We start from the raw sequence: 15,151 nt of genomic DNA, 5'->3' as shown, positions 1-15,151 counted from the left end.
TTCAGTGTGACTGGTGTTCAGTGTGACTGGCGTTCAGTGTGACTGGCGTTCAGTGTGACTGGCGTTCAGTGTGACTGGCGTTCAGTGTGACTGGTGTTCAGTGTGACTGGTGTTCAGTGTGACTGGTGTTCAGTGTGACTGGCGTTCAGTGTGACTGGTGTTCAGTGTGACTGGCGTTCAGTGTGACTGGCGTTCAGTGTGACTGGTGTTCAGTGTGACTGGCGTTCAGTGTGACTGGCGTTCAGTGTGACTGGTGTTCAGTGTGACTGGCGTTCAGTGTGACTGGCGTTCAGTGTGACTGGTGTTCAGTGTGACTGGTGTTCAGTGTGACTGGCGTTCAGTGTGACTGGTGTTCAGTGTGACTGGTGTTCAGTGTGACTGGCGTTCAGTGTGACTGGTGTTCAGTGTGACTGGTGTTCAGTGTGACTGGCGTTCAGTGTGACTGGCGTTCAGTGTGACTGGTGTTCAGTGTGACTGGTGTTCAGTGTGACTTGAGTCACTCCCAGTCCGCCTCTCCGTATTAAACAACAGTCCTTCATAACCAACAACGTTAAGAGGTTTGTTGACAGTGTATATAGCAGTGAGGAAGCTATATAGCAGTGAGGAAGCTATATAGCAGTGAGGAAGCTATATAGCAGTGAGGAAGCTATATAGCAGTGAGGAAGCTATATAGCAGTGAGGAAGCTATATTCCTCAGTATGTCTGTTCCTCAGACATACTGAGGAAGGGGTCACAACACGGTGACACTAGGATGTGGTGAACAACTACATGGCAATGATAGTTGTTGTATGGTGACGGTGTTGTTGTGGTTGCTAGCCTGTGGTGGTGGTGGCTAGCCTGTGGTGGTGGTGGCTAGCCTGTGGTGGTGGTGGCTAGCCTGTGGTGGTGGTGGCTAGCCTGTGGTGGTGGTGGCTAGCCTGTGGTGGTGGTGGCTAGCCTGTGGTGGTGGTGGTGGTGGCTAGCCTGTGGTGGTGGTGGCTAGCCTGTGGTGGTGGTGGCTAGCCTGTGGTGGTGGTGGCTAGCCTGTGGTGGTGGTGGCTAGCCTGTGGTGGTGGTGGTGGTGGCTAGCCTGTGGTGGTGGTGGTGGTGGCTAGCCTGTGGTGGTGGTGGCTAGCCTGTGGTGGTGGTGGTGGTGGCTAGCCTGTGGTGGTGGTGGTGGCTAGCCTGTGGTGGTGGTGGCTAGCCTGTGGTGGTGGTGGTGGTGGTGGCTAGCCTGTGGTGGTGGTGGTGGCTAGCCTGTGGTGGTGGTGGTGGTGGTGGCTAGCCTGTGGTGGTGGTGGCTAGCCTGTGGTGGTGGTGGTGGCTAGCCTGTGGTGGTGGTGGCTAGCCTGTGGTGGTGGTGGTGGTGGCTAGCCTGTGGTGGTGGTGGCTAGCCTGTGGTGGTGGTGGCTAGCCTGTGGTGGTGGTGGCTAGCCTGTGGTGGTGGTGGTGGTGGCTAGCCTGTGGTGGTGGTGGTGGTGGCTAGCCTGTGGTGGTGGTGGCTAGCCTGTGGTGGTGGTGGCTAGCCTGTGGTGGTGGTGGTGGTGGCTAGCCTGTGGTGGTGGTGGTGGTGGCTAGCCTGTGGTGGTGGTGGCTAGCCTGTGGTGGTGGTGGCTAGCCTGTGGTGGTGGTGGTGGTGGTGGCTAGCCTGTGGTGGTGGTGGCTAGCCTGTGGTGGTGGTGGTGGTGGTGGCTAGCCTGTGGTGGTGGTGGTGGCTACCCACCACAGGTACTGCCGACTTAGACAACCAGGAAACCAACTCAGCCAACGTGAGGGAAGACTGAAGCAGGGAGCTGAGCTTTAAGATCAATGAGAAGTCAAGGATTCCACAACAAGAACAAGTTGACCTTAACAACAGTTGCACCGCAGAGCCCTCGCTACACACCCCACACACACGCGCACGCGCACACACACACACACACACGCACACACACACAGGAACCTATACACCTGTTGATTGACGGTTGAGAGGCGGGACCAAAGACCCAGAGCTCAACCCCCGCAAGCACAAATAGGTAAGTACACACACACGCACACACACACACACACACGCACACACACACACAAACACACCTGCTCTAACCACGACACCTGTGCCCTTACTCCGCCTGACCTGAGGCGCTTAATTATTACACCTGTGCCGTGAGATCTATATCTGTCACTACACACCTGCACGCACGCACGTGCGCGCCACCACCCTGATCATGTCAACACACACTAAAGGTATTCCACTCTATTGGTGTTACTGGGGCTACTGTTGCTGGTGGTGTTACTGGGGCTACTGTTGCTGGTGTTACTGGGGCTACTGTTGCTGGTGGTGTTACTGGGGCTACTGTTGCTGGTGGTGTTACTGGGGCTACTGTTGCTGGTGGTGTTACTGGGGCTACTGTTGCTGGTGTTACTGGGGCTACTGTTGCTAGTGTTACTGGGGCTACTGTTGCTGGTGGTGTTACTGGGGCTACTGTTGCTGGTGTTACTGGGGCTACTGTTGCTAGTGTTACTGGGGCTACTGTTGCTGGTGGTGTTACTGGGGCTACTGTTGCTGGTGTTACTGGAGCTACTGTTGCTAGTGTTACTGGGGCTACTGTTGCTGGTGGTGTTACTGGGGCTACTGTTGCTAGTGTTACTGGGGCTACTGTTGCTGGTGGTGTTACTGGGGCTACTGTTGCTGGTGTTACTGGGGCTACTGTTGCTAGTGTTACTGGGGCTACTGTTGCTGGTGGTGTTACTGGGGCTACTGTTGCTGGTGTTACTGGGGCTACTGTTGCTAGTGTTACTGGGGCTACTGTTGCTGGTGGTGTTACTGGGGCTACTGTTGCTGGTGTTACTGGGGCTACTGTTGCTAGTGTTACTGGGGCTACTGTTGCTGGTGGTGTTACTGGGGCTACTGTTGCTAGTGTTACTGGGGCTACTGTTGCTAGTGTTACTGGGGCTACTGTTGCTGGTGGTGTTACTGGGGCTACTGTTACTAGTGGTGTTACTGGGGCTACTGTTACTAGTGGTGTTACTGGGGCTACTGTTACTAGTGATGTTACTGGGGCTACTGTTGCTGGTGTTACTGGGGTTACTGTTGCTGGTGTTACTGGGGCTACTGTTGCTGGTGTTACTGGGGCTACTGTTGCTGGTGGTGTTACTGGGGCTACTGTTGCTGGTGTTACTGGGGCTACTATTGCTAGTGTTACTGGGGCTACTGTTGCTAGTGATGTTACTGGGGCTACTGTTGCTGGTGGTGTTACTGGGGTTACTGTTGCTGGTGTTACTGGGGCTACTGTTGCTGGTGTTACTGGGGCTACTGTTGCTGGTGTTACTGGGGCTACTGTTGCTGGTGGTGTTACTGGGGCTACTGTTGCTAGTGTTACTGGGGCTACTGTTGCTGGTGGTGTTACTGGGGCTACTGTTACTAGTAGTGTTACTGGGGCTACTGTTAGTGATGTTACTGGGGCTACTGTTGCTGGTGGTGTTACTGGGGTTACTGTTGCTGGTGTTACTGGGGCTACTGTTGCTGGTGGTGTTACTGGGGCTACTGTTGCTGGTGGTGTTACTGGGGCTACTGTTGCTGGTGGTGTTACTGGGGCTACTGTTGCTGGTGTTTCTGGGGCTACTGTTGCTGGTGTTACTGGGGCTACTGTTGCTGGTGTTACTGGGGCTACTGTTGCTGGTGGTGTTACTGGGGCTACTGTTGCTGGTGGTGTTACTAGGGCTACTGTTGCTAGTGTTACTGGGGCTACTGTTGCTAGTGTTACTGGGGCTACTGTTGCTGGTGGTGTTACTGGGGCTACTGTTGCTGGGGCTACTGTTGCTGGTGTTACTGGGGCTACTGTTGCTGGTGTTACTGGGACTACTGTTGCTGGTGTTTCTGGGGCTACTGTTGCTGGTGGTGTTACTGGGGCTACTATTGCTGGTGTTACTGGGGCTACTGTTGCTGGTGGTGTTACTGGGGCTACTGTTGCTGGTGTTTCTGGGGCTACTGTGGCTGGTGGTGTTACTGGGGCTACTGTTGCTGGTGTTACTGGGGCTATTGTTGCTAGTGATGTTACTGGGGCTACTGTTGCTAGTGTTACTGGGGCTACTGTTGCTGGTGGTGTTACTGGGGCTACTGTTGCTGGTGATGTTACTGGGGCTACTGTTGCTAGTGATGTTACTGGGGCTACTGTTGCTAGTGATGTTACTGGGGCTACTGTTGTTAGTGATGTTACTGGGGCTACTGTTGCTGGTGGTGTTACTGGGGCTACTGTTGCTGGTGATGTTACTGGGGCTACTGTTGCTAGTGATGTTACTGGGGCTACTGTTGCTGGTGATGTTACTGGGGCTACTGTTGCTAGTGATGTTACTGGGGCTACTGTTGCTAGTGTTACTGGGGCTACTGTTGCTGGTGTTACTGGCACTACTGTTGCTAGTGATGTTACTGGGGCTACTGTTGCTGGTTTTACTGGGGCTACTCTTGTGCTATTAATGATAATCCGTCCTTATCTACCCTGTCAATTCCCCTGATAATTCCCCTGATGTCGTTATCATGTCCCCCCGAACTCTTCTGTCTTCCAGCTGTGTAAGGTGGAATTCCCTCAGCCTTTCCTTATAACTCATATGTATACAACCTCTTGTATACTGGTGTTATACATGTTATACAAGGTTCTGAATGATTCCTTACACAGGTTCCTGAACGCTGTTCTGATGTTAGCCAGCCTCGCATATGCCGCAGACGTTATTCTTTTTATGTAGGCTTCAGGAGACAGGTTTGGTGTGATATCAACTCCTAGATCTTTCTCTCTGTCCGTTTCATTAAGTACTTCATGTGTGTACTCACCTAGTTGTACTCACCTAGTTGTGTTTGCGGGGGTTGAGCTCTGGCTCTTTGGTCCCGCCTCTCAACTGTCAATCAACAGGTGTACAGGTTCCTGAGCCTATTGGGCTCTATCATATCTACACTTGAAACTGTGTATGGAGTCAGCCTCCACCACATCACCCCCTAATGCATTCCATTTGTCAACCACTCTGACACTAAAAAAGTTCTTTCTAATATCTCTGTGGCTCATTTGGGCACTCAGTTTCCACCTGTGTCCCCTTGTGCGTGTTCCCCTTGTGTTAAATAGACTGTCTTTATCTACCCTATCAATTCCCTTCAGAATCTTGAATGTGGTGATCATGTCCCCCCTAACTCTTCTGTCTTCCAGCGAAGTGAGGTTTAATTCCCGTAGTCTCTCCTCGTAGCTCATACCCCTCAGCTCGGGTACTAGTCTGGTGGCAAACCTTTGAACCTTTTCCAGTTTAGTCTTATCCTTGACTAGATATGGACTCCATGCTGGGGCTGCATACTCCAGGATTGGCCTGACATATGTGGTATACAAAGTTCTGAATGATTCTTTACACAAATTTCTGAATGCCGTTCGTATGTTGGCCAGCCTGGCATATGCCGCTGATGTTATCCGCTTGATATGTGCTGCAGGAGACAGGTCTGGCGTGATATCAACCCCCAAGTCTTTTTCCTTCTCAGACTCCTGAAGAATTTCCTCTCCCAGATCATACCTTGTATCTGGCCTCCTGCGCCCTACACCTATCTTTATTACATAACATTTGGTTGGGTTAAACTCTAACAACCATTTGTTCGACCATTCCTTCAGCTTGTCTAGGTCATCTTGAAGCCTCAAACAGTCCTCTTCTGTTTTAATCCTTCTCATAATTTTAGCATCGTCCGCAAACATTGAGAGAAATGAATCGATACCCTCCGGGAGATCATTTACATATATCAGAAACAAGATAGGACCGAGTACAGAGCCCTGTGGGACTCCACTGGTGACTTCACGCCAATCGGAGGTCTCACCCCTCACCGTAACTCTCTGCTTCCTATTGCTTAGATACTCCCTTATCCACTGGAGCACCTTACCAGCTACACCTGCCTGTCTCTCCAGCTTATGTACCAGCCTCTTATGCGGTACTGTGTCAAAGGCTTTCCGACAATCCAAGAAAATGCAGTCCGCCCAGCCCTCTCTTTCTTGCTTAATCTGTGTGTGTGTGTGTGTGTGTGTGTGTGTGTGTGTGTGTGTGTGTGTGTGTGTGTGTGTGTGTGTGTGTGTGTGTGTGTACCACGAAGAATGAAAACATATAACCAAGAAGGAAAATGAAACTGGAAATATTTGAAGGATATACAGCTGTGTATTTCAATACGTCGCCGGAAGTGACGACGAGTCATACAGTGAGAGTACACACACACACACACACACACACACCACACACACACCACACACACACACACACCACACACACACACACACACACACACACACACCACACACACACACACACACCACACACACACCACACACACACCACACACACACACCACACACACCACACACACACCACACACCACACACACACACACACACACACACACACACACACCACACACACCACACACACACCACACACACCACACACACACACACACACACACACCACACACACCACACACACACCACACACACCACACACACACCACACACACACCACACACACACACACACACACACACACACCACACACACTATTAAGACAGCTGGAGTGACGGAACAAAGACTAGATAATCTACCATAAAATAATCTCGTGTCTATTACACAACTCCTAATGGGAACAGTTGTCCAGTAATATGTATCCATATACAAGAAGATACATAGGGTTGTTAAAATACAACCCCCGCTGTATCTTATGTACAACCCCCTATGTATCTTACGTTCAACCTCTATGTTTCTTACGTACAACTCCTTATGTACATATGTTGGTGGACGAGAAGTACAATCTTTCAAAGCCAGAAATACTCTTACCGAGATCTTCCCTTCGTGTACATGAAGGGAAAGGTGAAGTACCTCAAGCAGGTCAAGCAGGTACAACCCTACAAGCCATTAATTATATTCTTATTACAATATTTTGTCATTTGTATTAAAGCAGATTCCATTAATGACCCAAGAACCATCCCAGTTGATGGGTTGATTATATTCAAGCAATGGAATATACAACGCATCAGACATTTGGCCAATTTTAACTATATTAATGTTGGAAAATTCTAAAATTCAATTGTTTTCAAGATTGTCTCACGTAATAAGGCACCACATTCTTCATAGTTACTCCCCGAGGTATTGATGTATACAGTGTGTGTGTGTGTGTGTGTGTGTGTGTGTGTGTGTGTGTGTGTGTGTGTGTGTGTGTGTGTGTTTGTGTCAACAGACAATGTATCCTACCGGGTCTGCTGAAATGTTTATTGTGTTATTGTAACATGGGCTAAGTGAGCTATTCACAATAATAGGCTTCTACATTATCTCGTATTTAATATTTGTTATAAGTATCCATTTCACTATGATGCTAATAGGCCTGTATGTCAGCTACTAATGATAAGAGCGATGTTTACTAATTTTCCACAACTCTCGCCATGTTTATAAAGGCACTAACATCTACAAGACGGTCTCCTATTTAATGTTTTATTTAAAAAAAAAATGTTGGCATAGGCTAAATTTTCTCTTCGCCTCTGATGTATTTATATCCCCCCTTGTCCTATATTCTTAATTACGTATTCCGATAAATCCTTGAGTTTTCTAATGGTTCTTGCCTCGTCATTGGGAAATATTTGTGGCAGTTTAATTGGCATCATTTTCTAGTGTGGGTCATTAACGCGCCGTCGATCTCTAACCATGGCACTCCATGGGAGGATATGGGGGGGGGGGTCAGACAAAGGTGTACATGCGCTAGTTACCATTGTAAGAATCTTTGTAGCAGGACGGGGGATCGAACGAGCGTCCTGGTAACCCAAGATGATTACCTTGACCCACATTACCCAGTAGACAGCTTCAATCCCTCTCCTGCTGTACACATTTTTCTCATATATTCATCACATTATTGTGATTTGACTGTGTAAGCTCTGTAACAGAAGTGCCATTGTGAAAAGCACTTAATCTCTCCTTGTAATCCAGGACCTGTATCCCACTACCCAAATGCGTAGCCTCGCAGATCTCTCACTCCGTCCATGGAAGTGTAAATATGTTAGTTAGCATTTTAATTGAATTGTTACAGTAAAATCCCTTCTATCACTCTTAGTGGTCGAGTACTATAATCCACCTGACTATATATAATGTAGCAGATCTCTAACTGTGTCCACGAAGAATAAACCAAGGCGTCAGAGGGGTAGAAATAGCCTAAGCTACGCTATCCCTTCGCGATGTATTTCTGTCTTGTCTCAATAAACATACTTGAACCAAGACGTATATAGGCTGACTGGCATTGTAACGACTGTGGTAGGAAATAAACAAATCATTACTACCACCACCACCCCCCCACCCGTCAGGGGTGTGGAGGGGAGGCGACGCTAGCCCGCCCAATATGTTAAACATCTGCAACCGTAACGATGCGATGACTGACCACCAATTTGTCCGGAAACACGTAAACAACGGTAAGTACAAACATGGGAGTTAAATGATTGGTAGACAGTTTTGTGGGGGAAGAATGTGCAGGTGACTAACGCAACTCTAACCGGTTCCAGTACCCGGCCACACAATACAACCCTCTTACCTTGACCGGCAGAGTCCTCTGCTGCTGGCAAAGGTGAATGTGTTCTTCATATTCCAGCCTAAGTATCTTCTTCCTCCAGTGAACAACCATGTCTTCCCTTTGATTTTGTTGCCTTGATATCCGAAAATACATATGTTTCGATATGAAATAATACCTGTCTGTTTTGATATCGGTGAATACCTCAGTCTGTTTTGATATCAAATAATACCCAAGTTTGTTTTGATATCAGTGAATACCTCAGTCTGTTTTGATATCAGTGAATACCTCAGTCTGTTTTGATATCAGTGAATACCTCAGTCTGTTTTGATATCAGTGAATACCTCAGTCTGTTTTGATATCAGTGAATACCTCAGTCTGCTTTGATATCAGAGAATACCTCAGTCTGCTTTGATATCAGAGAATACCTCAGTCTGTTTTGATATCAGAGAATACCTCAGTCTGCTTTGATATCAGAGAATACCTCAGTCTGTTTTGATATCAGTGAATACCTCAGTCTGCTTTGATATCAGAGAATACCTCAGTCTGTTTTGATATCAGTGAATACCTCAGTCTGCTTTGATATCAGAGAATACCTCAGTCTGTTTTGATATCAGAGAATACCTCGGTCTGCTCTGTGCACTATGCCTGCCCTTCTCACTTGGACGAGTCTAGGGAACACAAGATATATTCAAGAACGAACAATTGATCTGTAAAACTAATGTAATTATTAGTATTTAGTGACGGGGATAAGCTAACCCAACTTCTATTTGTAAATTTCTATGCAGTTCTATGTTATCTGCACTACAAAAGACCGGACAAAATTAGTTATTTTCGCAATTATGGGAAGTTATTACATGTGATTGTGATCAGCACCGCAAAATTTAGTTACAGTCGTTCCCAGATTCCAGTTAGATTTAACTAGGCTATCCATGAATACAATAAATTCTAATATTGATTCTTAGCTTTTCTTTAAATGATTATAACCCTTAACTGATAACCCTAGCAGTGTTATACCAAAATTAGTTCCCTATCACCCATTTATTTTTAGCTGTTTGTATAGCAATTATTCAAGCCTACACACAGAAATCACAATAGCGTGATGCATCAAATGAAGAAATCCACAAGGGCAAATCCGGAGAGGCTGCAGGTTCCGAGTAAGGTCAGTACAACTTCCGGTTGCAATACTTTTAACCATGTCGTAGCTCAGTCGATTAAGGCAACGTCTGGGATCCTCTCGGACGTAGGTTCGAACCCTCGCCACGGCCCTTGTGGATTTGTTCATACGAGCCTAGCATTCGCCTGCTTTATGCGCTCTGTTTCTAAGGTATTGTATTCACTGTTTTAAACATATTCACCCTTTGGTGTGAATATGAACACCGTCTCCTCTAGGCTGGTACCTATCTAGAAGCTGAAGATGAGTCACAATAACGTGACTGAAGATATGATGGTCAAACAACAGAGAAGATGGAGAAATAAATGACGTTTCGGATGGTCCAGGACGGACCGAAACTACGTCGTTTTTTTCCATTTTTCTGATGTGTGGTTTGGTCACCTATCAGGACAATTTCAATTGTATTTATTAAGGTCAAAATCTTCTCATAAAATCAGTCACACACACACACACACACACACACACACACACACACACACACACACACACACACACACACACACACACACACACACACACACACGAGTCCACTGCTACACCACAAGGACGTAGCAAAGGTAAGGTAATTACCAGGAGAAAGCGCCAAGCCATTACCACCATATAGCACTTGGAAAGAATCAGGACGCGGATTTGGGATGGGACGGGGGGAAGGAATGGTGCCCACCCACATTGGACAGTCGGGAACTGAACGAAGCGAGATCGTCGCTCTATAGTTCAGACCAAGTGGTTGGACCTAGAGCAATGTTTGTTTGGCATTGTATTCAACGGGCAAACAGTTAAGCTACGGAAATTCCTATAACGTGAATCACAATTCCTAGCCATTGTGATTCCCTGATCGAAATGTCGCTCGTCCGGACCCGAGTTAACCACAGTTATGTAGCCCCAGAGCCAACCACAACTATGTAGCCCCAGAGCCAACCACAACTATGTAGCCCCAAGAGCCAACCACAACTATGTAGCCCCAGAGCCAACAGAGCAACACACGCGGTATCTTTGTTTTCCTTACTCTGGCATCTATTAGTCTAAAGCTCTAAGGGTTCGATTCTAATCCCATCTGTTCGAATAAGTATGCCAACCTATGGCGTTTCCTGTGGGTGATGGCACATGGTTTATAACCCCCAGAGCTCTCCCCCGCCCAGTGTCAAGCCAAATTCAAATTGAAAATCTGAATTTTTAAATTTTCAATTTGAATTTTGAATTTGAACAAATAACGACGAAAAGTGTCTTTAAACTGGTATCTTCATACCTCGGAAAGTCATCAATCCTAAAACATGTGACGGGAGAAATCTGTCTTGCTGTTTGACTTATAAATATATATAGAGGTATTTAATAAAGTATATTGCAGTTTATAGCCAAGAGCCAGGATAGGGTCTCCAAGACCCGCGTCCAGCGCCCGAGACAGTCGCCACCACCTGCTGTCTGTCTGTCCCCGTTCACGCTCAAGGTAACAGCAGTGTTCAACCGTCTCCTGCCAGGTGTCTTCTGGGGGAGGGGGGGGGGGGGAGTGTTGGATGTCTAAGATGGGGGTGGCGTGGGGCCAGGGTGTGGGCCAGGGTGTGACCAGGGTGTGGGGAGGGGTGGCCCAGGGTGTGGGCCAGGGTGTGACCAGGGTGTGGGGAGGGGTGGCCCAGGGTGTGGGCCAGGGTGTGACCAGGGTGTGGGGAGGGGTGTGACCAGGGTGTGGGGAGGGGTGGCCCAGGGTGTGGGGAGGGGTGGCCCAGGGTGTGGGCCAGGGTGTGGGCCAGGGTGTGGGCCAGGGTGTGGCCCAGGGTGTGGGCCAGGGTGTGGACCAGGGTGTGGGCCAGGGTGTGGGCCAGGGTATGCCCAGGGTGTGCCCAGGGTGTGGGCCAGGGTGTGACCAGGGTGTGGGGAGGGGTGTGACCAGGGTGTGGCCCAGGGTGTGGGAAGGATATAGATATGAAGGTAGGGGGGGGGGCTAGAAAGAAGGAACAGTTGATGGTATATTGGAGATAAAAGCGGGTGTGGGGTAGGAGGATGTGGGGCGGGTGTGGGGTAGGAGGATGTGGGGCGGGTGTGGGGTAGGAGCATGTGGGGCAGGTGTGGGGTAGGAGGATGTTGGGCGGGTGTGGGGTCGGAGGATGTGGGGCGGGTGTGGGGTAGGAGGATGTGGGGCGGGTGTGGGGTAGGAGGATGTGGGGCGGGTGTGGGGTAGGAGGATGTGGGGCGGGTGTGGGGTAGGAGGATGTGGGGCGGGTGTGGGGTAGGAGGATGTGGGGCGGGTGTGGGGTAGGAGGATGTGGGGCGGGTGTGGGGTAGGAGGATGTGGGGCGGGTGTGGGGTAGGAGCATGTGGGGCGGGTGTGGGGTAGGAGCATGTGGGGCGGGTGTGGGGTAGGAGGATGTGGGGCGGGTGTGGGGTAGGAGGATGTGGGGCGGGTGTGGGGTAGGAGGATGTGGGGCGGGTGTGGGGTAGGAGGATGTGGGGCGGGTGTGGGGTAGGAGGATGTGGGGCGGGTGTGGGGTAGGAGGATGTGGGGCGGGTGTGGGGTAGAAGGATGTGGGGCGGGTGTGGTATAGGAGGATGAGGGGCGGGTGTGGGGTAGGAGGATGAGGAGCGGGTGTGGGGTAGGAGGATGAGGAGCGGGTGTGGGGTAGGGGGATGTGGGGTGGGTGTGGGGTAGGAGGATGTGGGGCGGGTGTGGGGTAGGAGGATGAGGGACGAGTGTGGGGTAGGAGGATGAGGGACGGGTGTGGGGTAGGAGGATGAGGGACGGGTGTGGGGTAGGAGGATGAGAGACGGGTGTGGGGTAGGAGGATGAGGGACGGGTGTGGGGTAGGAGGATGAGAGACGGGTGTGGGGTAGGAGGATGAGGGACGGGTGTGGGGTAGGAGGATGAGGGACGGGTGTGGGGTAGGAGGATGAGGGACGGGTGTGGGGTAGGAGGATGAGGGACGGGTGTGGGGTAGGAGGATGAGGGACGGGTGTGGGGTAGGATGAGGGGCGGGTATAGGAGGATGAGGGGCGGGTATAGGAGGATGAGGGGCGGGTATAGGAGGATGAGGGGCGGGTATAGGAGGATGAGGGGCGGGTGCGGGTATAGGAGGATGAGGGGCGGGTGCGGGTATAGGAGGATGAGGGGCGGGTGCGGGTATAGGAGGATGTGGGGCGGGTGCGGGGTAGGAGGATGTGGGGCGGGTGCGGGGTAGGAGGATGTGGGGCGGGTGTGGGGAAGGAGGATGTGGGGCGGGTGTGGGGTAGGAGGATGCGGGGCGGGTGTGGGGTAGGAGGATGCGGGGCGGGTGTGGGGTAGGAGGATGCGGGGCGGGTGTGGGGTAGGAGGATGTGGGGCGGGTGTGTGGTAGGAGGATGTGGGGCGGGTGTGGGGAAGGAGGATGCGGGGCGGGTGTGGGGTAGGAGGATGAGGGGCGGGTGTGGGGTAGGAGGATGCGGGGCGTGTGTGGGGTAGGAGGATGTGGGGCGGGTGTGGGGTAGGAGGATGTGGGGCGGGTGTGGGGTAGGAGGATGAGGGGCGGGTGTGGGGTAGGAGGATGAGGGGCGGGTGCGGGTACAGGAGGATGAGGGGCGGGTGCGGGTACAGGAGGATGAGGGGCGGGTGCGGGTACAGGAGGATGAGGGGCGGGTGCGGGTATAGGAGGATGAGGGACGGGTGTGGGTATAGGAGGATGAGGGGCGGGTGTGGGTATAGGAGGATGAGGGGCGGGTGTGGGTACAGGAGGATGAGGGGCGGGTGCGGGTATAGGAGGATGAGGGGCGGGTATAGGAGGATGAGGGGCGGGTGTGGGTACAGGAGGATGAGGGACGGGTGCGGGTACAGGAGGATGAGGGGCGGGTGCGGGTAGCCAGCCGAGGGTCACCTGAGAGCGGGTAATTACGCAGGGCGCGAGAGTGCGGGCACAAGTTGCGTGCGGGTAGCGGTGTGGGTTGCACAACCCCGCCACACCTGCGTCAGGTGCCCAGTACCCGCCAGTACCCACCAGTACCCACACACACACACACATACTCACCCCACAGTGCTCCTGGCGGCAGTAATAAGACCGTCACCTCAACAATGGCCGGCCATAACTTGCTCTCTCCTTCCCTTCACACTCGGCCCGGGGCCTCAACACTCGCCCCGACAGCTCGACAACACTCGACGCAACACCACGACAACACTCGGCTCGACAACACTCACCCCAACACAACGTCACACGCCCGCAACACAAAACACTACACAAGGACGCGCACGAGCACCAGCGACATCTACCCCCCACGGCAGGTGTCAACACACTGGCGGCGGCAGCGCCGTCACTACCTGTGGCGGCCCCAGGTGAGGCGCCCCGCTGCCACCCGCTCTCCACCCCCACCACCATCTCCTATCTCCTCAACTCACATATTTCTCATGTAACACTGATGATTCTCCATGTGTGTCGACGCGAGCGTGCACGCGTGTGTGTGTGTGTGTTCCTCGGGGGAATACATATTTCTATGGAGATGAGTAATTAGTTTGTGTTCTATTGTGACACCTGTGTTGCCGGGCTCGGGTAAAACATGTCGCGCCGAGCTCCTACTTGAAAGTTTGAACACAAGGGCGGTGGCACTGGGCGGCCAGGTGTGTTAGTGTACTGGTGGTGGTGGCACTGGGCGGCCAGGTGTGTTAGTGTACTGGTGGTGGTAGCACTGGGCGGCCAGGTGTGTTAGTGTACTGGTGGTGGTGGTGGCACTGGGCGGCCAGGTGTGTTAGTGTACTGGTGGTGGCGGTGGCACTGGGCGGCCAGGTGTGTTAGTGTACTGGTGGTGGCGGTGGCACTGGGCGGCCAGGTGTGTTAGTGTACTGGTGTTGGTGGTGGCATTGGGCGGCCAGGTGTGTTAGTGTACTGGTGTTGGTGGTGGCACTGGGCGGCCAGGTGTGTTAGTGTACTGGTGGTGGTGGTGGCACTGGGTGGCCAGGTGTGTTAGTGTACTGGTGGTGGTGGCACTGGGCGGCCAGGTGTGTTAGTGTACTGGTGGTGGTGGCAGTGGGCGGCCAGGTGTGTTAGTGTACTGGTGGTGGTGGTGGCACTGGGCGGCCAGGTGTGTTAGTGTACTGGTGGTGGTGGTGGCACTGGGGTGCCAGGTGTGTTAGTGTACTGGTGGTGGCACTGGGGTGCCAGGTGTGTTAGTGTACTGGTGGTGGTGGTGGCACTGGGGTGCCAGGTGTGTTAGTGTACTGGTGGTGGTGGTGGCACTGGGGTGCCAGGTGTGTTAGTGTACTGGTGGTGGTGGTGGCACTGGGGGGCCAGGTGTGTTAGTGTACTGGTGGTGGTGGTGGCACTGGGGTGCCAGGTGTGTTAGTGTACTGGTGGTGGTGGTGGCACTGGGCGGCCAGGTGTGTTAGTGTACTGGTGGTGGTGGTGGCACTGGGCGGCCAGGTGTGTTAGTGTACTGGTGGTGGTGGTGGCACTGGGGGGGGCCAGGTGTGTTAGTGTACTGGTGGTGGTGGTGGTGGCACTGGGGTGCCAGGTGTGTTAG

General features: G+C 52.0%; 1 protein-coding gene across 1 annotated transcript in view; it reads right to left on the bottom strand.

Annotated features, from left to right (window-relative positions):
* The window catches only part of LOC123767082 (uncharacterized), a 151,220-nt gene extending 137,279 nt beyond the window's left edge, over positions 1-13,941 (bottom strand). Inside the window, exon 1 of the mRNA XM_045756567.2 lies at positions 13,669-13,941. The gene's annotated coding sequence lies outside the window, so the exon portion shown is untranslated. The remainder of the gene's footprint in view (positions 1-13,668) is intronic.
* Positions 13,942-15,151: the final 1,210 nt, after the last annotated feature.

The sequence above is a fragment of the Procambarus clarkii genome, chromosome 53 (assembly GCF_040958095.1).
Source record: "Procambarus clarkii isolate CNS0578487 chromosome 53, FALCON_Pclarkii_2.0, whole genome shotgun sequence".
Classification (NCBI taxonomy): Eukaryota; Metazoa; Arthropoda; class Malacostraca; order Decapoda; family Cambaridae; genus Procambarus; species Procambarus clarkii.
Note: the sequence above shows the minus strand (reverse complement) of the source record. Positions and strands in the feature narration are given on the sequence as shown.